Source organism: Anser cygnoides, chromosome 10 (genome assembly GCF_040182565.1).
Source record: "Anser cygnoides isolate HZ-2024a breed goose chromosome 10, Taihu_goose_T2T_genome, whole genome shotgun sequence".
Classification (NCBI taxonomy): Eukaryota; Metazoa; Chordata; class Aves; order Anseriformes; family Anatidae; genus Anser; species Anser cygnoides.
The window spans coordinates 23,610,532-23,632,440 of record NC_089882.1 but is presented as its reverse complement, the minus strand read 5'-3'; positions in this window follow the sequence as shown (position 1 = coordinate 23,632,440).

The following is a 21,909-nucleotide window of genomic DNA, read 5'->3' as shown; positions in this document are numbered from 1 at the left end:
CAGAGAGTGCACTGGCACCACTGGGGATGCACTGCAGTGAGTCCAGAGAGTGCACTGGCACCACTGGGGATGCAGTACAGTGAGTCCAGAGAGTGCACTGGCACCACTGGGGATGCAGTGCAGTGAATCCAGAGAGTGTACTGGCACCACTGGGGATGCACTGCAGTGAGTCCAGAGAGTGCAGTGGCACCACTGGGGATGCACTGCAGTGAGTCCAGAGAGTGCACTGGCACCACTGGGGATGCAGTACAGTGAGTCCAGAGAGTGCACTGGCACCACTGGGGATGCACTGCAGTGAGTCCAGAGAGTGCACTGGCACCACTGGGGATGCACTGCAGTGAGTCCAGAGAGTGCACTGGCACCTTGGGGATGCAGTGCAGTGAGTCCAGAGATTGCACTGGCACCACTGGGGATGCACTGCAGTGAGTCCAGAGAGTGCACTGGAACCACTGCGGATGCAGTGCAGTGAGTGCAGAGAGTGCACTGGCACCACAGGGGATGCAGTGCAGTGAGTGCAGAGAGTGCACTGGCACCACTGGGGATGCAGTGCAGTGAGTCCAGAGAGTGCACTGGCACCACTGGGGATGCAATGCAGTGAGTCCAGAGAGTGCACTGGCACCTTGGGGATGCAGTGCAGTGAGTCCAGAGATTGCACTGGCATCACTGGGGATGCACTGCAGTGAGTCCAGAGAGTGCACTGAAACCACTGGGGATGCAGTGCAGTGAGTGCAGAGAGTGCACTGGCACCACAGGGGATGCAGTGCAGTGAGTGCAGAGAGTGCACTGGCACCACTGGGGATGCAGTGCAGTGAGTCCAGAGAGTGCACTGGCACCACTGGGGATGCAGTGCAGTGACTCCAGAGAGTGCACTAGCACCACTGAGGATGCAGTGCAGTGAGTCCAGAGAGTGCACTGGCACCAGTGGGGATGCAGTGCAGTGAGTCCAGAGAGTGCCCTGGCACCACTGGGGATGCACTGCAGTGAGTCCAGAGAGTGCACTGGCACCACTGGGGATGCACTGCAGTGAGTCCAGAGAGTGCATTGGCACCACTGGGGATGCACTGCAGTGAGTCCATACAGTGCACTGGCACCACTGGGGATGCAGTGCAGTTGAGTCCAGAGAGTGCACTGGCACCTTGGGGATACAGTGCAGTGAGTCCAGAGAGTGCACTGGCACCACTGGGGTTTTAGTGCAGTGACTCCAGAGACTGCACAGGCACCACTAGGGATGCACTGCAGTGAGTCCAGAGATTGCACTGGCAGCACTGGGAATGCAGTGCAGTGAGTCCAGAGAGTGCACTGGCACCACTGGGGATGCAGTGCAGTGAATCCAGAGAGTGTACTGGCACCACTGGGGATGCACTGCAGTGAGTCCAGAGAGTGCACTGGCACCACTGGGAATGCACTGCAGTGAGTCCAGAGAGTGCACTGGCACCACTGGGGATGCACTGCAGTGAGACCAGATAGTGCACTGGCACCACTGGGGATGCAGTGCAGTGAGTCCAGAGAGTGCACTGGCACCACTGGGGATGCAGTGCAGTGAGTCCAGAGAGTGCACTAGCACCAATGGGGATGGAGTGCAGTGAGTCCAGAGAGTGCACTGGCACCTTGGGGATGCAGTGCAGTGAGTCCAGAGAGTGCAGTGGCCCCACTGGGGATGCAGTGGAGTGAGTGCAGAGAGTGCACTGGCACCACTGGGGATGCACTGCAGTGAGCCCAGAGAGTGCACTGGCACCACTGGGGATGCAGTGCAGTGAGTCCACAGAGTGCGCTGGCACCACTGGTGATGTACTGTAGGGAGTCCAGAGAGTGCACTGTCAGCACTGGATATGCAGTGCAGTGAGTCCAGAGAGTGCACTGGCACCAGTGGGGATGCACTGCAGTGAGTCTAGAGAGTGCACTGGCACCACTGGGGATGCACTGCAGTGAGTCTAGAGAGTGCACTGGCACCACTGGGGATGCAGTGCAGTGACTCCAGAGAGTTTACTGGCACCACTGGGGATGCACTGCAGTGAGTCCAGAGAGTGCACTGGCACCACTGGGGATGCAGTGCAGTGAGTCTAGAGAGTGCACTGGCACGAATGGGGATGCAGTGCAGTGAGTCCAGAGAGTGCACTGGCACCACTGGGGATGCACTGCAGTGAGTCCAGAGAGTGCACTGGCACCACTGGGGATGCAGTACAGTGAGTCCAGAGAGTGCACTGGCACCACTGGGGATGCAGTGCAGTGAATCCAGAGAGTGTACTGGCACCACTGGGGATGCACTGCAGTGAGTCCAGAGAGTGCAGTGGCACCACTGGGGATGCACTGCAGTGAGTCCAGAGAGTGCACTGGCACCACTGGGGATGCAGTACAGTGAGTCCAGAGAGTGCACTGGCACCACTGGGGATGCACTGCAGTGAGTCCAGAGAGTGCACTGGCACCACTGGGGATGCACTGCAGTGAGTCCAGAGAGTGCACTGGCACCTTGGGGATGCAGTGCAGTTGAGTCCAGAGAGTGCACTGGCACCTTGGGGATGCAGTGCAGTGAGTCCAGAGAGTGCACTGGCACCACTGGGGATGCACTGCAGTGAGTCCAGAGAGTGCACTGGAACCACTGCGGATGCAGTGCAGTGAGTCCAGAGAGTGCACTGGCACCACAGGGGATGCAGTGCAGTGAGTGCAGAGAGTGCACTGGCACCACTGGGGATGCAGTGCAGTGAGTGCAGAGAGTGCACTGGCACCACTGGGGATGCACTGTAGTGAGTCCAGAGAGTGCACTGGCACCACTGGGGATGCACTGCAGTGAGTCCAGAGAGTGCATTGGCACCACTGGGGATGCACTGCAGTGAGTCCAGAGAGTGCACTGGCACCACTGGGGATGCAGTGCAGTTGAGTCCAGAGAGTGCACTGGCACCTTGGGGGTGCAGTGCAGTGAGTCCAGAGAGTGCACTGGCACCACTGGGGTTTTAGTGCAGTGACTCCAGAGACTGCACAGGCACCACTAGGGATGCACTGCAGTGAGTCCAGAGAGTGCACTGGCATCACTGGGGATGCAGTGCAGTGAGTCCAGAGACTGCACTGGCACCACTGGGGATGCAGTGCAGTGAGTCCAGAGAGTGCAGTGGCACCACTGGGGATGCACTGCAGTGAGTCCAGAGAGTGCACTGGCACCACTGGGAATGCAGTGCAGTGACTCAGAGAGTGCACTGGCACCACTGGGGATGCAGTGCAGTGAGTCCAGAGAGTGCACTGGCACCACTGGGGATGCACAGCAGTGACTCCAGAGAGTGCTCTAGCACCAATGGGGATGGAGTGCAGTGAGTCCAGTGACTGCACTGGCACCACTGGTGATGTAGTGCAGTGAGTCCAGAGAGTGCAGTGGCCCCACTGGGGATGCAGTGCAGTGAGTGCAGAGAGTGCACTGGCACCACTGGGGATGCACTGCAGTGAGCCCAGAGAGTGCACTGGCACCCCTGGGGATGCAGTGCAGTGAGTCCAGAGAGTGCACTGGCACCACTGGGGATGTACTGTAGGGAGTCCAGAGAGTGCACTGTCAGCACTGGATATGCAGTGCAGTGAGTCCAGAGAGTGCACTGGCACCAGTGGGGATGCACTGCAGTGAGTCTAGAGAGTGCACTGGCACCACTGGGGATGCACTGCAGTGAGTCCAGAGAGTGCACTGGCACCACTGGGGATGCACTGCAGTGAGTCCAGAGAGTGCACTGGCACCTTGGGGATGCAGTGCAGTTGAGTCCAGAGAGTGCACTGGCACCACTGGGGATGCAGTGCAGTGAGTCCAGAGAGTGCACTAGCACCAATGGGGATGGAGTGCAGTGAGTCCAGAGAGTGCACTGGCACCTTGGGGATGCAGTGCAGTGAGTCCAGAGAGTGCAGTGGCCCCACTGGGGATGCAGTGGAGTGAGTGCAGAGAGTGCACTGGCACCACTGGGGATGCACTGCAGTGAGCCCAGAGAGTGCACTGGCACCACTGGGGATGCAGTGCAGTGAGTCCACAGAGTGCGCTGGCACCACTGGTGATGTACTGTAGGGAGTCCAGAGAGTGCATTGGCACCACTGGGGATGCACTGCAGTGAGTCCAGAGAGTGCACTGGCACCACTGGGGATGCAGTGCAGTTGAGTCCAGAGAGTGCACTGGCACCTTGGGGGTGCAGTGCAGTGAGTCCAGAGAGTGCACTGGCACCACTGGGGTTTTAGTGCAGTGACTCCAGAGACTGCACAGGCACCACTAGGGATGCACTGCAGTGAGTCCAGAGAGTGCACTGGCATCACTGGGGATGCAGTGCAGTGAGTCCAGAGACTGCACTGGCACCACTGGGGATGCAGTGCAGTGAGTCCAGAGAGTGCAGTGGCACCACTGGGGATGCACTGCAGTGAGTCCAGAGAGTGCACTGGCACCACTGGGAATGCAGTGCAGTGACTCAGAGAGTGCACTGGCACCACTGGGGATGCAGTGCAGTGAGTCCAGAGAGTGCACTGGCACCACTGGGGATGCACAGCAGTGACTCCAGAGAGTGCTCTAGCACCAATGGGGATGGAGTGCAGTGAGTCCAGTGACTGCACTGGCACCACTGGTGATGTAGTGCAGTGAGTCCAGAGAGTGCAGTGGCCCCACTGGGGATGCAGTGCAGTGAGTGCAGAGAGTGCACTGGCACCACTGGGGATGCACTGCAGTGAGCCCAGAGAGTGCACTGGCACCCCTGGGGATGCAGTGCAGTGAGTCCAGAGAGTGCGCTGGCACCACTGGGGATGTACTGTAGGGAGTCCAGAGAGTGCACTGTCAGCACTGGATATGCAGTGCAGTGAGTCCAGAGAGTGCACTGGCACCAGTGGGGATGCACTGCAGTGAGTCTAGAGAGTGCACTGGCACCACTGGGGATGCACTGCATTGAGTCCAGAGAGTGCACCAGGACCACTGGGGATGCAGTGCAGTGACTCCAGAGAGTGCACTGGCACCACTGGGGATGCAGTGCAGTGAGTCCAGAGAGTGCACTGGCACCACTCGGGATGCAGTGCAGTGAGTCCAGAGAGTGCACTGGCACCACTGGGGATGCAGTGCAGTGAGTCCAGAGAGTGCACTGGCACCACTGGGGATGCAGTGCAGTGAGTCCAGAGATTGCACTGGCTCCACTGGGGATGCAGTGCAGTGAGTCCAGAGACTGCACTTGCACCACTGGGCATGCAGTGCAGTGAGTCCAGAGAGTGCACTGGCACCACTGAGGATGCAGTGCAGTGAGTCCATACAGTGCACTGGCACCACTGGGGATGCAGTGCAGTTGAGTCCAGAGAGTGCACTGGCACCTTGGGGATGCAGTGCCGTGAGTCCAGAGAGTGCACTGACATCACTGGGGATGCAGTGCAGTGAGTCCAGAGAGTGCACTGGCACCACTGGGGATGCAGTGCAGTGAGTCCAGAGAGTGCACTGGCACCTTGGGGATGCAGTGCAGTGAGTCCAGAGAGTGCACCTGCACCACTGGGGATGGAGTGCAGTGAGTCCAGAGAGTGCACTGGCACCACTGGGGATGCAGTGCAGTGAGTCCAGAGAGTGCACTGGCACCACTGTGGATGCAGTGCAGTGAGTCCAGAGAGTGCACTGGCACCACTGGGGATGCACTGCAGTGAGTCCAGAGTGTTCACTGGCACCATGGGGATGCAGTGCAGTGAGTCCAGAGAGTGCACTGGCACCACTGGGGATGCACTGCAGTGAGTCCAGAGAGTGCACTGGCACCACTGGGGATGCACTGCAGTGAGTCCAGAGAGTGCACTGGCACCTTGGGGATGCAGTGCAGTGAGTCCAGAGATTGCACTGGCATCACTGGGGATGCACTGCAGTGAGTCCAGAGAGTGCACTGGAACCACTGGGGATGCAGTGCAGTGAGTGCAGAGAGTGCACTGGCACCACAGGGGATGCAGTGCAGTGAGTGCAGAGAGTGCACTGGCACCACTGGGGATGCAGTGCAGTGAGTCCAGAGAGTGCACTGGCACCACTGGGGATGCACTGCAGTGAGTCCAGAGAGTGCACTGGCACCACTGAGGATGCACTGCAGTGAGTCCAGAGAGTGCACTGGCACCACTGGGGATGCAGTGCAGTGAGTCCAGAGAGTGCCCTGGCACCACTGGGGATGCACTGCAGTGAGTCCAGAGAGTGCACTGGCACCACTGGGGATGCACTGCAGTGAGTCCAGAGAGTGCATTGGCACCACTGGGGATGCACTGCAGTGAGTCCATACAGTGCACTGGCACCACTGGGGATGCAGTGCAGTTGAGTCCAGAGAGTGCACTGGCACCTTGGGGATGCAGTGCAGTGAGTGCAGAGAGTGCACTGGCACCACTGGGGTTTTAGTGCAGTGACTCCAGAGACTGCACAGGCACCACTAGGGATGCACTGCAGTGAGTCCAGAGATTGCACTGGCAGCACTGGGGATGCAGTGCAGTGAGTCCAGAGACTGCACTGGCACCACTGGGGATGCAGTGCAGTGAGTCCAGAGAGTGCAGTGGCACCACTGGGGATGAACTGCAGTGAGTCCAGAGAGTGCACTGGCACCACTGGGAATGCACTACAGTGAGTCCAGAGAGTGCACTAGCACCAATGGGGATGGAGTGCAGTGAGTCCAGAGAGTGCACTGGCACCTTGGGGATGCAGTGCAGTGAGTCCAGAGAGTGCAGTGGCCCCACTGGGGATGCAGTGGAGTGAGTGCAGAGAGTGCACTGGCACCACTGGGGATGCACTGCAGTGAGCCCAGAGAGTGCACTGGCACCACTGGGGATGCAGTGCAGTGAGTCCACAGAGTGCGCTGGCACCACTGGTGATGTACTGTAGGGAGTCCAGAGAGTGCACTGTCAGCACTGGATATGCAGTGCAGTGAGTCCAGAGAGTGCACTGGCACCAGTGGGGATGCACTGCAGTGAGTCTAGAGAGTGCACTGGCACCACTGGGGATGCACTGCATTGAGTCCAGAGAGTGCACCAGGACCACTGGGGATGCAGTGCAGTGCCTCCAGAGAGTGCACTGGCACCACTGGGGATGCAGTGCAGTGAGTCCAGAGAGTGCACTGGCACCACTGGGGATGCAGTGCAGTGAGTCCAGAGAGTGCACTGGCACCACTGGGGATGCAGTGCAGTGAGTCCAGAGAGTGCACTGGCACCACTGGGCATGCACTGCAGTGAGTCCAGAGATTGCACTGGCTCCACTGGGGATGCAGTGCAGTGAGTCCAGAGACTGCACTTGCACCACTGGGGATGCAGTGCAGTGAGTCCAGAGAGTGCACTGGCACCACTGGGGATGCACTGCAGTGAGTCCAGAGAGTGCACTGGCACCTTGGGGATGCAGTGCAGTGAGTCCAGAGATTGCACTGGCACCACTGGGGATGCACTGCAGTGAGTCCAGAGAGTGCACTGGAACCACTGGGGATGCAGTGCAGTGAGTCCAGAAAGTCCACTTGCACCACTGTGGATGCAGTGCAGTGAGTCCAGAGAGTGCACTGGCACCACTGGGGATGCACTGCAGTGAGTCCAGAGACTGCACTGGCACCACTGGGGATGCAGTGCAGTGAGTCCAGAGAGTGCACTGGCACCACTGGGGATGCACTGTAGTGAGTCCATAGAGTGCACTGGCACCACTGGGGATGCAGTGCAGTGACTCCAGAGAGTTTACTGGCACCACTGGGGATGCACTGCAGTGAGTCCAGAGAGTGCACTGGCACCACTGGGGATGCAGTGCAGTGAGTCTAGAGAGTGCACTGGAACCACTGGGGATGCAGTGCAGTGAGTCCAGAAAGTCCACTTGCACCACTGTGGATGCAGTGCAGTGAGTCCAGAGAGTGCACTGGCACCACTGGGGATGCACTGCAGTGAGTCCAGAGAGTGCACTGGCACCACTGGGGATGCAGTGCAGTGAGTCCAGAAAGTCCACTTGCACCACTGTGGATGCAGTGCAGTGAGTCCAGAGAGTGCACTGGCACCACTGGGGATGCACTGCAGTGAGTCCAGAGAGTGCACTGGCACCACTGGGGATGCACTGCAGTGAGTCCAGAGAGTGCACTGGCACCACTGGGGATGCAGTGCAGTGAGTCCAGAAAGTCCACTTGCACCACTGGGGATGCACTGCAGTGAGTCCAGAGAGTGCACTGGCAGCTTGCGGTTGCAGTGCAGTGAGTCCAGAGAGTGCACTGGCACCACTGGGGATGCACTGCAGTGAGTCCAGAGAGTGCACTGGCACCACTGGGGATGCAGTGCAGTGAGTCCAGAAAGTCCACTTGCACCACTGTGGATGCAGTGCAGTGAGTCCAGAGAGTGCACTGGCACCACTGGGGATGCACTGCAGTGAGTCCAGAGACTGCACTGGCACCACTGGGGATGCAGTGCAGTGAGTCCAGAGAGTGCACTGGCACCACTGGGGATGCACTGTAGTGAGTCCATAGAGTGCACTGGCACCACTGGGGATGCAGTGCAGTGACTCCAGAGAGTTTACTGGCACCACTGGGGATGCACTGCAGTGAGTCCAGAGAGTGCACTGGCACCACTGGGGATGCAGTGCAGTGAGTCTAGAGAGTGCACTGGAACCACTGGGGATGCAGTGCAGTGACTCCAGAGAGTTTACTGGCACCACTGGGGATGCACTGCAGTGAGTCCAGAGAGTGCACTGGCACCACTGGGGATGCAGTGCAGTGAGTCTAGAGAGTGCACTGGAACCACTGGGGATGCACTGCAGTGAGTCCAGAGATTGCACTGGCACCACTGGGGATGCACTGCAGTGAGTCCAGAGAGTGCACTGGAACCACTGGGGATGCAGTGCAGTGAGTCCAGAAAGTCCACTTGCACCACTGTGGATGCAGTGCAGTGAGTCCAGAGAGTGCACTGGCACCATGGGGATGCAGTGCAGTGAGTCCAGAGAGTGCACTGGCACCACTGGGGATGCACTGTAGTGAGTCCATAGAGTGCACTGGCACCACTGGGGATGCAGTGCAGTGACTCCAGAGAGTTTACTGGCACCACTGGGGATGCACTGCAGTGAGTCCAGAGAGTGCACTGGCACCACTGGGGATGCAGTGCAGTGAGTCTAGAGAGTACACTGGCACGAATGGGGATGCAGTGCAGTGACTACAGAGAGTGCACTGGCACCACTGGGGATGCACTGCAGTGAGTCCAGAGAGTGCACTGGCACCACTGGGGATGCAGTACAGTGAGTCCAGAGACTGCACTGGCACCACTGGGGATGCAGTGCAGTGAATCCAGAGAGTGTACTGGCACCACTGGGGATGCACTGCAGTGAGTCCAGAGAGTGCAGTGGCACCACTGGGGATGCACTGCAGTGAGTCCAGAGAGTGCACTGGCACGTTGGGGATGCAGTACAGTGAGTCCAGAGAGTGCACTGGCACCACTGGGGATGCACTGCAGTGAGTCCAGAGAGTGCACTGGCACCACTGGGGATGCACTGCAGTGAGTCCAGAGAGTGCACTGGCACCTTGGGGATGCAGTGCAGTGAGTCCAGAGATTGCACTGGCACCACTGGGGATGCACTGCAGTGAGTCCAGAGAGTGCACTGGAACCACTGCGGATGCAGTGCAGTGAGTGCAGAGAGTGCACTGGCACCACAGGGGATGCAGTGCAGTGAGTCCAGAGAGTGCACTGGCACCACTGGGGATGCAGTGCAGTGAGTCCAGAAAGTGCACTGGCACCACTGGGGATGCACTGCAGTGAGTCCAGAGAGTGCACTGGCACCACTGGGGATGCACTGCAGTGAGTCCAGAGAGTGCATTGGCACCACTGGGGATGCACTGCAGTGAGTCCATACAGTGCACTGGCACCACTGGGGATGCACTGCAGTTGAGTCCAGAGAGTGCACTGGCACCTTGGGGATGCAGTGCAGTGAGTCCAGAGAGTGCACTGGCACCACTGGGGTTTTAGTGCAGTGACTCCAGAGACTGCACAGGCACCACTAGGGATGCACTGCAGTGAGTCCAGAGATTGCACTGGCATCACTGGGGATGCAGTGCAGTGAGTCCAGAGACTGCACTGGCACCACTGGGGATGCAGTGCAGTGAGTCCAGAGAGTGCAGTGGCACCACTGGGGATGCACTGCAGTGAGTCCAGAGAGTGCACTGGCACCACTGGGGATGCAGTGCAGTGAGTCCAGAGAGTGCACTGGCACCACTGGGGATGCACAGCAGTGAGTCCAGAGAGTGCACTAGCACCAATGGGGATGGAGTGCAGTGAGTCCAGTGACTGCACTGGCACCACTGTTGATGTAGTGCAGTGAGTCCAGAGAGTGCAGTGGCCCCACTGGGGATGCAGTGGAGTGAGTGCAGAGAGTGCACTGGCACCACTGGGGATGCACTGCAGTTAGCCCAGAGAGTGCACTGGCACCACTGGGGATGCAGTACAGTGAGTCCAGAGAGTGCGCTGGCACCACTGGGGATGTACTGTAGGGAGTCCAGAGAGTGCACTGTCAGCACTGGATATGCAGTGCAGTGAGTCCAGAGAGTGCACTGGCACCAGTGGGGATGCACTGCAGTGAGTCTAGAGAGTGCACTGGCACCACTGGGGATGCACTGCATTGAGTCTAGAGAGTGCACCAGGACCACTGGGGATGCAGTGCAGTGCCTCCACAGAGTGCACTGGCACCACTGGGGATGCAGTGCAGTGAGTCCAGAGAGTGCACTGGCACCACTGGGGATGCAGTGCAGTGAGTCCAGAGAGTGCACTGGAACCACTGGGGATGCAGTGCAGTGAGTCCAGAAAGTCCACTTGCACCACTGTGGATGCAGTGCAGTGAGTCCAGAGAGTGCACTGGCACCACTGGGGATGCACTGCAGTGAGTCCAGAGAGTGCACTGGCACCACTGGGGATGCAGTGCAGTGAGTCCAGAAAGTCCACTTGCACCACTGTGGATGCAGTGCAGTGAGTCCAGAGAGTGCACTGGCACCACTGGGGATGCACTGCAGTGAGTCCAGAGAGTGCACTGGCACCACTGGGGATGCACTGCAGTGAGTCCAGAGAGTGCACTGGCACCACTGGGGATGCAGTGCAGTGAGTCCAGAAAGTCCACTTGCACCACTGGGGATGCACTGCAGTGAGTCCAGAGAGTGCACTGGCACCACTGGGGATGCACTGCAGTGAGTCCAGAGAGTGCACTGGCACCACTGGGGATGCACTGCAGTGAGTCCAGAGAGTGCACTGGCACCACTGGGGATGCAGTGCAGTGAGTCCAGAAAGTCCACTTGCACCACTGTGGATGCAGTGCAGTGAGTCCAGAGAGTGCACTGGCACCACTGGGGATGCACTGCAGTGAGTCCAGAGACTGCACTGGCACCACTGGGGATGCAGTGCAGTGAGTCCAGAGAGTGCACTGGCACCACTGGGGATGCACTGTAGTGAGTCCATAGAGTGCACTGGCACCACTGGGGATGCAGTGCAGTGACTCCAGAGAGTTTACAGGCACCACTGGGGATGCACTGCAGTGAGTCCAGAGAGTGCACTGGCACCACTGGGGATGCAGTGCAGTGAGTCTAGAGAGTGCACTGGAACCACTGGGGATGCAGTGCAGTGAGTCCAGAAAGTCCACTTGCACCACTGGGGATGCACTGCAGTGAGTCCAGAGATTGCACTGGCACCACTGGGGATGCACTGCAGTGAGTCCAGAGAGTGCACTGGAACCACTGGGGATGCAGTGCAGTGAGTCCAGAAAGTCCACTTGCACCACTGTGGATGCAGTGCAGTGAGTCCAGAGAGTGCACTGGCACCATGGGGATGCAGTGCAGTGAGTCCAGAGACTGCACTGGCACCACTGGGGATGCAGTGCAGTGAGTCCAGAGAGTGCACTGGCACCACTGGGGATGCACTGTAGTGAGTCCATAGAGTGCACTGGCACCACTGGGGATGCAGTGCAGTGACTCCAGAGAGTTTACTGGCACCACTGGGGATGCACTGCAGTGAGTCCAGAGAGTGCACTGGCACCACTGGGGATGCAGTGCAGTGAGTCTAGAGAGTGCACTGGCACGAATGGGGATGCAGTGCAGTGACTACAGAGAGTGCACTGGCACCACTGGGGATGCACTGCAGTGAGTCCAGAGAGTGCACTGGCACCACTGGGGATGCAGTACAGTGAGTCCAGAGACTGCACTGGCACCACTGGGGATGCAGTGCAGTGAATCCAGAGAGTGTACTGGCACCACTGGGGATGCACTGCAGTGAGTCCAGAGAGTGCAGTGGCACCACTGGGGATGCACTGCAGTGAGTCCAGAGAGTGCACTGGCACGTTGGGGATGCAGTACAGTGAGTCCAGAGAGTGCACTGGCACCACTGGGGATGCACTGCAGTGAGTCCAGAGAGTGCACTGGCACCACTGGGGATGCACTGCAGTGAGTCCAGAGAGTGCACTGGCACCTTGGGGATGCAGTGCAGTGAGTCCAGAGATTGCACTGGCACCACTGGGGATGCACTGCAGTGAGTCCAGAGAGTGCACTGGAACCACTGCGGATGCAGTGCAGTGAGTGCAGAGAGTGCACTGGCACCACAGGGGATGCAGTGCAGTGAGTCCAGAGAGTGCACTGGCACCACTGGGGATGCAGTGCAGTGAGTCCAGAAAGTGCACTGGCACCACTGGGGATGCACTGCAGTGAGTCCAGAGAGTGCACTGGCACCACTGGGGATGCACTGCAGTGAGTCCAGAGAGTGCATTGGCACCACTGGGGATGCACTGCAGTGAGTCCATACAGTGCACTGGCACCACTGGGGATGCAGTGCAGTTGAGTCCAGAGAGTGCACTGGCACCTTGGGGATGCAGTGCAGTGAGTCCAGAGAGTGCACTGGCACCACTGGGGTTTTAGTGCAGTGACTCCAGAGACTGCACAGGCACCACTAGGGATGCACTGCAGTGAGTCCAGAGATTGCACTGGCATCACTGGGGATGCAGTGCAGTGAGTCCAGAGACTGCACTGGCACCACTGGGGATGCAGTGCAGTGAGTCCAGAGAGTGCAGTGGCACCACTGGGGATGCACTGCAGTGAGTCCAGAGAGTGCACTGGCACCACTGGGGATGCAGTGCAGTGAGTCCAGAGAGTGCACTGGCACCACTGGGGATGCACAGCAGTGAGTCCAGAGAGTGCACTAGCACCAATGGGGATGGAGTGCAGTGAGTCCAGTGACTGCACTGGCACCACTGTTGATGTAGTGCAGTGAGTCCAGAGAGTGCAGTGGCCCCACTGGGGATGCAGTGGAGTGAGTGCAGAGAGTGCACTGGCACCACTGGGGATGCACTGCAGTTAGCCCAGAGAGTGCACTGGCACCACTGGGGATGCAGTACAGTGAGTCCAGAGAGTGCGCTGGCACCACTGGGGATGTACTGTAGGGAGTCCAGAGAGTGCACTGTCAGCACTGGATATGCAGTGCAGTGAGTCCAGAGAGTGCACTGGCACCAGTGGGGATGCACTGCAGTGAGTCTAGAGAGTGCACTGGCACCACTGGGGATGCACTGCATTGAGTCTAGAGAGTGCACCAGGACCACTGGGGATGCAGTGCAGTGCCTCCAGAGAGTGCACTGGCACCACTGGGGATGCAGTGCAGTGAGTCCAGAGAGTGCACTGGCACCACTCGGGATGCAGTGCAGTGAGTCCAGAGAGTGCACTGGCACCACTGGGGATGCAGTGCAGTGAGTCCAGAGAGTGCACTGGCACCACTGGGGATGCAGTGCAGTTGAGTCCAGAGATTGCACTGGCTCCACTGGGGATGCAGTGCAGTGAGTCCAGAGACTGCACTTGCACCACTGGGCATGCAGTGCAGTGAGTCCAGAGAGTGCACTGGCACCACTGAGGATGCAGTGCAGTGAGTCCATACAGTGCACTGGCACCACTGGGGATGCAGTGCAGTTGAGTCCAGAGAGTGCACTGGCACCTTGGGGATGCAGTGCCGTGAGTCCAGAGAGTGCACTGACACCACTGGGGATGCACTGCACTGAGTCCAGAGAATGCACTGGCACCACTGGGGATGCAGTGCAGTGAGTCCAGAGAGTGCACTGGCACCTTGGGGATGCAGTGCAGTGAGTCCAGAGAGTGCACCTGCACCACTGGGGATGGAGTGCAGTGAGTCCAGAGAGTGCACTGGCACCACTGGGGATGCAGTGCAGTGAGTACAGAGAGTGCACTGGCACCACTGTGGATGCAGTGCAGTGAGTCCAGAGAGTGCACTGGCACCACTGGGGATGCACTGCAGTGAGTCCAGAGTGTTCACTGGCACCATGGGGATGCAGTGCAGTGAGTCCAGAGACTGCACTGGCACCACTGGGGATGCAGTGCAGTGAGTCCAGAGAGTGCACTAGCACCAATGGGGATGGAGTGCAGTGAGTCCAGAGAGTGCACTGGCACCTTGGGGATGCAGTGCAGTGAGTCCAGAGAGTGCAGTGGCCCCACTGGGGATGCAGTGGAGTGAGTGCAGAGAGTGCACTGGCACCACTGGGGATGCACTGCAGTGAGCCCAGAGAGTGCACTGGCACCACTGGGGATGCAGTGCAGTGAGTCCACAGAGTGCGCTGGCACCACTGGTGATGTACTGTAGGGAGTCCAGAGAGTGCACTGTCAGCACTGGATATGCAGTGCAGTGAGTCCAGAGAGTGCACTGGCATCACTGGGGATGCAGTGCAGTGAGTCCAGAGACTGCACTGGCACCACTGGGGATGCAGTGCAGTGAGTCCAGAGAGTGCAGTGGCACCACTGGGGATGCACTGCAGTGAGTCCAGAGAGTGCACTGGCACCACTGGGAATGCAGTGCAGTGACTCAGAGAGTGCACTGGCACCACTGGGGATGCAGTGCAGTGAGTCCAGAGAGTGCACTGGCACCACTGGGGATGCACAGCAGTGACTCCAGAGAGTGCTCTAGCACCAATGGGGATGGAGTGCAGTGAGTCCAGTGACTGCACTGGCACCACTGGTGATGTAGTGCAGTGAGTCCAGAGAGTGCAGTGGCCCCACTGGGGATGCAGTGGAGTGAGTGCAGAGAGTGCACTGGCACCACTGGGGATGCACTGCAGTGAGCCCAGAGAGTGCACTGGCACCCCTGGGGATGCAGTGCAGTGAGTCCAGAGAGTGCGCTGGCACCACTGGGGATGTACTGTAGGGAGTCCAGAGAGTGCACTGTCAGCACTGGATATGCAGTGCAGTGAGTCCAGAGAGTGCACTGGCACCAGTGGGGATGCACTGCAGTGAGTCTAGAGAGTGCACTGGCACCACTGGGGATGCACTGCATTGAGTCCAGAGAGTGCACCAGGACCACTGGGGATGCAGTGCAGTGACTCCAGAGAGTGCACTGGCACCACTGGGGATGCAGTGCAGTGAGTCCAGAGAGTGCACTGGCACCACTCGGGATGCAGTGCAGTGAGTCCAGAGAGTGCACTGGCACCACTGGGGATGCAGTGCAGTGAGTCCAGAGAGTGCACTGGCACCACTGGGGATGCAGTGCAGTGAGTCCAGAGATTGCACTGGCTCCACTGGGGATGCAGTGCAGTGAGTCCAGAGAGTGCACAGGCACCACTGAGGATGCAGTGCAGTGAGTCCATACAGTGCACTGGCACCACTGGGGATGCAGTGCAGTTGAGTCCAGAGAGTGCACTGGCACCTTGGGGATGCAGTGCCGTGAGTCCAGAGAGTGCACTGACACCACTGGGGATGCACTGCAGTGAGTCCAGAGAGTGCACTGGCACCACTGGGGATGCAGTGCAGTGAGTCCAGAGAGTGCACTGGCACCTTGGGGATGCAGTGCAGTGAGTCCAGAGAGTGCACCTGCACCACTGGGGATGGAGTGCAGTGAGTCCAGAGAGTGCACTGGCACCACTGGGGATGCAGTGCAGTGAGTCCAGAGAGTGCACTGGCACCACTGGGGATGCAGTGCAGTGAGTCCAGAGAGTGCACTGGCACCACTGGGGATGCACTGCAGTGAGTCCAGAGTGTTCACTGGCACCATGGGGATGCAGTGCAGTGAGTCCAGAGAGTGCACTGGCACCACTGTGGATGCACTGCAGTGAGTCCAGAGAGTGCACTGGCACCACTGGGGATGCAATGCAGTGAGTCCAGAGAGTGCACTGGCACCTTGGGGATGCAGTGCAGTGAGTCCAGAGATTGCACTGGCATCACTGGGGATGCACTGCAGTGAGTCCAGAGAGTGCACTGGAACCACTGGGGATGCAGTGCAGTGAGTCCAGAGAGTGCACTGGCACCACTGGGGATGCACAGCAGTGACTCCAGAGAGTGCTCTAGCACCAATGGGGATGGAGTGCAGTGAGTCCAGTGACTGCACTGGCACCACTGGTGATGTAGTGCAGTGAGTCCAGAGAGTGCAGTGGCCCCACTGGGGATGCAGTGGAGTGAGTGCAGAGAGTGCACTGGCACCACTGGGGATGCACTGCAGTGAGCCCAGAGAGTGCACTGGCACCCCTGGGGATGCAGTGCAGTGAGTCCAGAGAGTGCGCTGGCACCACTGGGGATGTACTGTAGGGAGTCCAGAGAGTGCACTGTCAGCACTGGATATGCAGTGCAGTGAGTCCAGAGAGTGCACTGGCACCAGTGGGGATGCACTGCAGTGAGTCTAGAGAGTGCACTGGCACCACTGGGGATGCACTGCATTGAGTCCAGAGAGTGCACCAGGACCACTGGGGATGCAGTGCAGTGACTCCAGAGAGTGCACTGGCACCACTGGGGATGCAGTGCAGTGAGTCCAGAGAGTGCACTGGCACCACTCGGGATGCAGTGCAGTGAGTCCAGAGAGTGCACTGGCACCACTGGGGATGCAGTGCAGTGAGTCCAGAGAGTGCACTGGCACCACTGGGGATGCAGTGCAGTGAGTCCAGAGATTGCACTGGCTCCACTGGGGATGCAGTGCAGTGAGTCCAGAGAGTGCACAGGCACCACTGAGGATGCAGTGCAGTGAGTCCATACAGTGCACTGGCACCACTGGGGATGCAGTGCAGTTGAGTCCAGAGAGTGCACTGGCACCTTGGGGATGCAGTGCCGTGAGTCCAGAGAGTGCACTGACACCACTGGGGATGCACTGCAGTGAGTCCAGAGAGTGCACTGGCACCACTGGGGATGCAGTGCAGTGAGTCCAGAGAGTGCACTGGCACCTTGGGGATGCAGTGCAGTGAGTCCAGAGAGTGCACCTGCACCACTGGGGATGGAGTGCAGTGAGTCCAGAGAGTGCACTGGCACCACTGGGGATGCAGTGCAGTGAGTCCAGAGAGTGCACTGGCACCACTGTGGATGCAGTGCAGTGAGTCCAGAGAGTACACTGGCACCACTGGGGATGCACTGCAGTGAGTCCAGAGTGTTCACTGGCACCATGGGGATGCAGTGCAGTGAGTCCAGAGAGTGCACTGGCACCACTGGGGATGCACTGCAGTGAGTCCAGAGAGTGCACTGGCACCACTGGGGATGCAATGCAGTGAGTCCAGAGAGTGCACTGGCACCTTGGGGATGCAGTGCAGTGAGTCCAGAGATTGCACTGGCATCACTGGGGATGCACTGCAGTGAGTCCAGAGAGTGCACTGGAACCACTGGGGATGCAGTGCAGTGAGTCCAGAGAGTGCACTGGCACCACTGGGGATGCACAGCAGTGACTCCAGAGAGTGCACTAGCACCAATGGGGATGGAGTGCAGTGAGTCCAGTGACTGCACTGGCACCACTGGTGATGTAGTGCAGTGAGTCCAGAGAGTGCAGTGGCCCCACTGGGGATGCAGTGGAGTGAGTGCAGAGAGTGCACTGGCACCACTGGGGTTTTAGTGCAGTGACTCCAGAGACTGCACAGGCACCACTAGGGATGCACTGCAGTGAGTCCAGAGATTGCACTGGCAGCACTGGGGATGCAGTGCAGTGAGTCCAGAGAGTGCACTGGCACCACTGGGGATGCAGTGCAGTGAATCCAGAGAGTGTACTGGCACCACTGGGGATGCACTGCAGTGAGTCCAGAGAGTGCACTGGCACCACTGGGAATGCACTGCAGTGAGTCCAGAGAGTGCACTGGCACCACTGGGGATGCACTGCAGTGAGACCAGATAGTGCACTGGCACCACTGGGGATGCAGTGCAGTGAGTCCAGAGAGTGCACTGGCACCACTGGGGATGCAGTGCAGTGAGTCCAGAGAGTGCACTAGCACCAATGGGGATGGAGTGCAGTGAGTCCAGAGAGTGCACTGGCACCTTGGGGATGCAGTGCAGTGAGTCCAGAGAGTGCAGTGGCCCCACTGGGGATGCAGTGGAGTGAGTGCAGAGAGTGCACTGGCACCACTGGGGATGCACTGCAGTGAGCCCAGAGAGTGCACTGGCACCACTGGGGATGCAGTGCAGTGAGTCCACAGAGTGCGCTGGCACCACTGGTGATGTACTGTAGGGAGTCCAGAGAGTGCACTGTCAGCACTGGATATGCAGTGCAGTGAGTCCAGAGAGTGCACTGGCACCAGTGGGGATGCACTGCAGTGAGTCTAGAGAGTGCACTGGCACCACTGGGGATGCACTGCAGTGAGTCTAGAGAGTGCACTGGCACCACTGGGGATGCAGTGCAGTGACTCCAGAGAGTTTACTGGCACCACTGGGGATGCACTGCAGTGAGTCCAGAGAGTGCACTGGCACCACTGGGGATGCAGTGCAGTGAGTCTAGAGAGTGCACTGGCACCACTGGGGATGCAGTGCAGTGAGTCCAGAGAGTGCACTGGCACCACTGGGGATGCACTGCAGTGAGTCCAGAGAGTGCACTGGCACCACTGGGGATGCAGTACAGTGAGTCCAGAGAGTGCACTGGCACCACTGGGGATGCAGTGCAGTGAATCCAGAGAGTGTACTGGCACCACTGGGGATGCACTGCAGTGAGTCCAGAGAGTGCAGTGGCACCACTGGGGATGCACTGCAGTGAGTCCAGAGAGTGCACTGGCACCACTGGGGATGCAGTACAGTGAGTCCAGAGAGTGCACTGGCACCACTGGGGATGCACTGCAGTGAGTCCAGAGAGTGCACTGGCACCACTGGGGATGCACTGCAGTGAGTCCAGAGAGTGCACTGGCACCTTGGGGATGCAGTGCAGTGAGTCCAGAGATTGCACTGGCACCACTGGGGATGCACTGCAGTGAGTCCAGAGAGTGCACTGGAACCACTGCGGATGCAGTGCAGTGAGTGCAGAGAGTGCACTGGCACCACAGGGGATGCAGTGCAGTGAGTGCAGAGAGTGCACTGGCACCACTGGGGATGCAGTGCAGTTAGCCCAGAGAGTGCACTGGCACCACTGGGGATGCAATGCAGTGAGTCCAGAGAGTGCACTGGCACCTTGGGGATGCAGTGCAGTGAGTCCAGAGATTGCACTGGCATCACTGGGGATGCACTGCAGTGAGTCCAGAGAGTGCACTGAAACCACTGGGGATGCAGTGCAGTGAGTGCAGAGAGTGCACTGGCACCACAGGGGATGCAGTGCAGTGAGTGCAGAGAGTGCACTGGCACCACTGGGGATGCAGTGCAGTGAGTCCAGAGAGTGCACTGGCACCACTGGGGATGCAGTGCAGTGACTCCAGAGAGTGCACTAGCACCACTGAGGATGCAGTGCAGTGAGTCCAGAGAGTGCACTGGCACCAGTGGGGATGCAGTGCAGTGAGTCCAGAGAGTGCCCTGGCACCACTGGGGATGCACTGCAGTGAGTCCAGAGAGTGCACTGGCACCACTGGGGATGCACTGCAGTGAGTCCAGAGAGTGCATTGGCACCACTGGGGATGCACTGCAGTGAGTCCATACAGTGCACTGGCACCACTGGGGATGCAGTGCAGTTGAGTCCAGAGAGTGCACTGGCACCTTGGGGATGCAGTGCAGTGAGTCCAGAGAGTGCACTGGCACCACTGGGGTTTTAGTGCAGTGACTCCAGAGACTGCACAGGCACCACTAGGGATGCACTGCAGTGAGTCCAGAGATTGCACTGGCAGCACTGGGGATGCAGTGCAGTGAGTCCAGAGAGTGCACTGGCACCACTGGGGATGCAGTGCAGTGAATCCAGAGAGTGTACTGGCACCACTGGGGATGCACTGCAGTGAGTCCAGAGAGTGCACTGGCACCACTGGGAATGCACTGCAGTGAGTCCAGAGAGTGCACTGGCACCACTGGGGATGCACTGCAGTGAGACCAGATAGTGCACTGGCACCACTGGGGATGCAGTGCAGTGAGTCCAGAGAGTGCACTGGCACCACTGGGGATGCAGTGCAGTGAGTCCAGAGAGTGCACTGGCACCAATGGGGATGGAGTGCAGTGAGTCCAGAGAGTGCACTGGCACCTTGGGGATGCAGTGCAGTGAGTCCAGAGAGTGCAGTGGCCCCACTGGGGATGCAGTGGAGTGAGTGCAGAGAGTGCACTGGCACCACTGGGGTTTTAGTGCAGTGACTCCAGAGACTGCACAGGCACCACTAGGGATGCACTGCAGTGAGTCCAGAGAGTGCACTGGCATCACTGGGGATGCAGTGCAGTGAGTCCAGAGACTGCACTGGCACCACTGGGGATGCAGTGCAGTGAGTCCAGAGAGTGCAGTGGCACCACTGGGGATGCACTGCAGTGAGTCCAGAGAGTGCACTGGCACCACTGGGAATGCAGTGCAGTGACTCAGAGAGTGCACTGGCACCACTGGGGATGCAGTGCAGTGAGTCCAGAGAGTGCACTGGCACCACTGGGGATGCACAGCAGTGACTCCAGAGAGTGCTCTAGCACCAATGGGGATGGAGTGCAGTGAGTCCAGTGACTGCACTGGCACCACTGGTGATGTAGTGCAGTGAGTCCAGAGAGTGCAGTGGCCCCACTGGGGATGCAGTGCAGTGAGTGCAGAGAGTGCACTGGCACCACTGGGGATGCACTGCAGTGAGCCCAGAGAGTGCACTGGCACCCCTGGGGATGCAGTGCAGTGAGTCCAGAGAGTGCGCTGGCACCACTGGGGATGTACTGTAGGGAGTCCAGAGAGTGCACTGTCAGCACTGGATATGCAGTGCAGTGAGTCCAGAGAGTGCACTGGCACCAGTGGGGATGCACTGCAGTGAGTCTAGAGAGTGCACTGGCACCACTGGGGATGCACTGCATTGAGTCCAGAGAGTGCACCAGGACCACTGGGGATGCAGTGCAGTGACTCCAGAGAGTGCACTGGCACCACTGGGGATGCAGTGCAGTGAGTCCAGAGAGTGCACTGGCACCACTCGGGATGCAGTGCAGTGAGTCCAGAGAGTGCACTGGCACCACTGGGGATGCAGTGCAGTGAGTCCAGAGAGTGCACTGGCACCACTGGGGATGCAGTGCAGTGAGTCCAGAGATTGCACTGGCTCCACTGGGGATGCAGTGCAGTGAGTCCAGAGACTGCACTTGCACCACTGGGCATGCAGTGCAGTGAGTCCAGAGAGTGCACTGGCACCACTGAGGATGCAGTGCAGTGAGTCCATACAGTGCACTGGCACCACTGGGGATGCAGTGCAGTTGAGTCCAGAGAGTGCACTGGCACCTTGGGGATGCAGTGCCGTGAGTCCAGAGAGTGCACTGACACCACTGGGGATGCAGTGCAGTGAGTCCAGAGAGTGCACTGGCACCACTGGGGATGCAGTGCAGTGAGTCCAGAGAGTGCACTGGCACCTTGGGGATGCAGTGCAGTGAGTCCAGAGAGTGCACCTGCACCACTGGGGATGGAGTGCAGTGAGTCCAGAGAGTGCACTGGCACCACTGGGGATGCAGTGCAGTGAGTCCAGAGAGTGCACTGGCACCACTGTGGATGCAGTGCAGTGAGTCCAGAGAGTGCACTGGCACCACTGGGGATGCACTGCAGTGAGTCCAGAGTGTTCACTGGCACCATGGGGATGCAGTGCAGTGAGTCCAGAGAGTGCACTGGCACCACTGGGGATGCACTGCAGTGAGTCCAGAGAGTGCACTG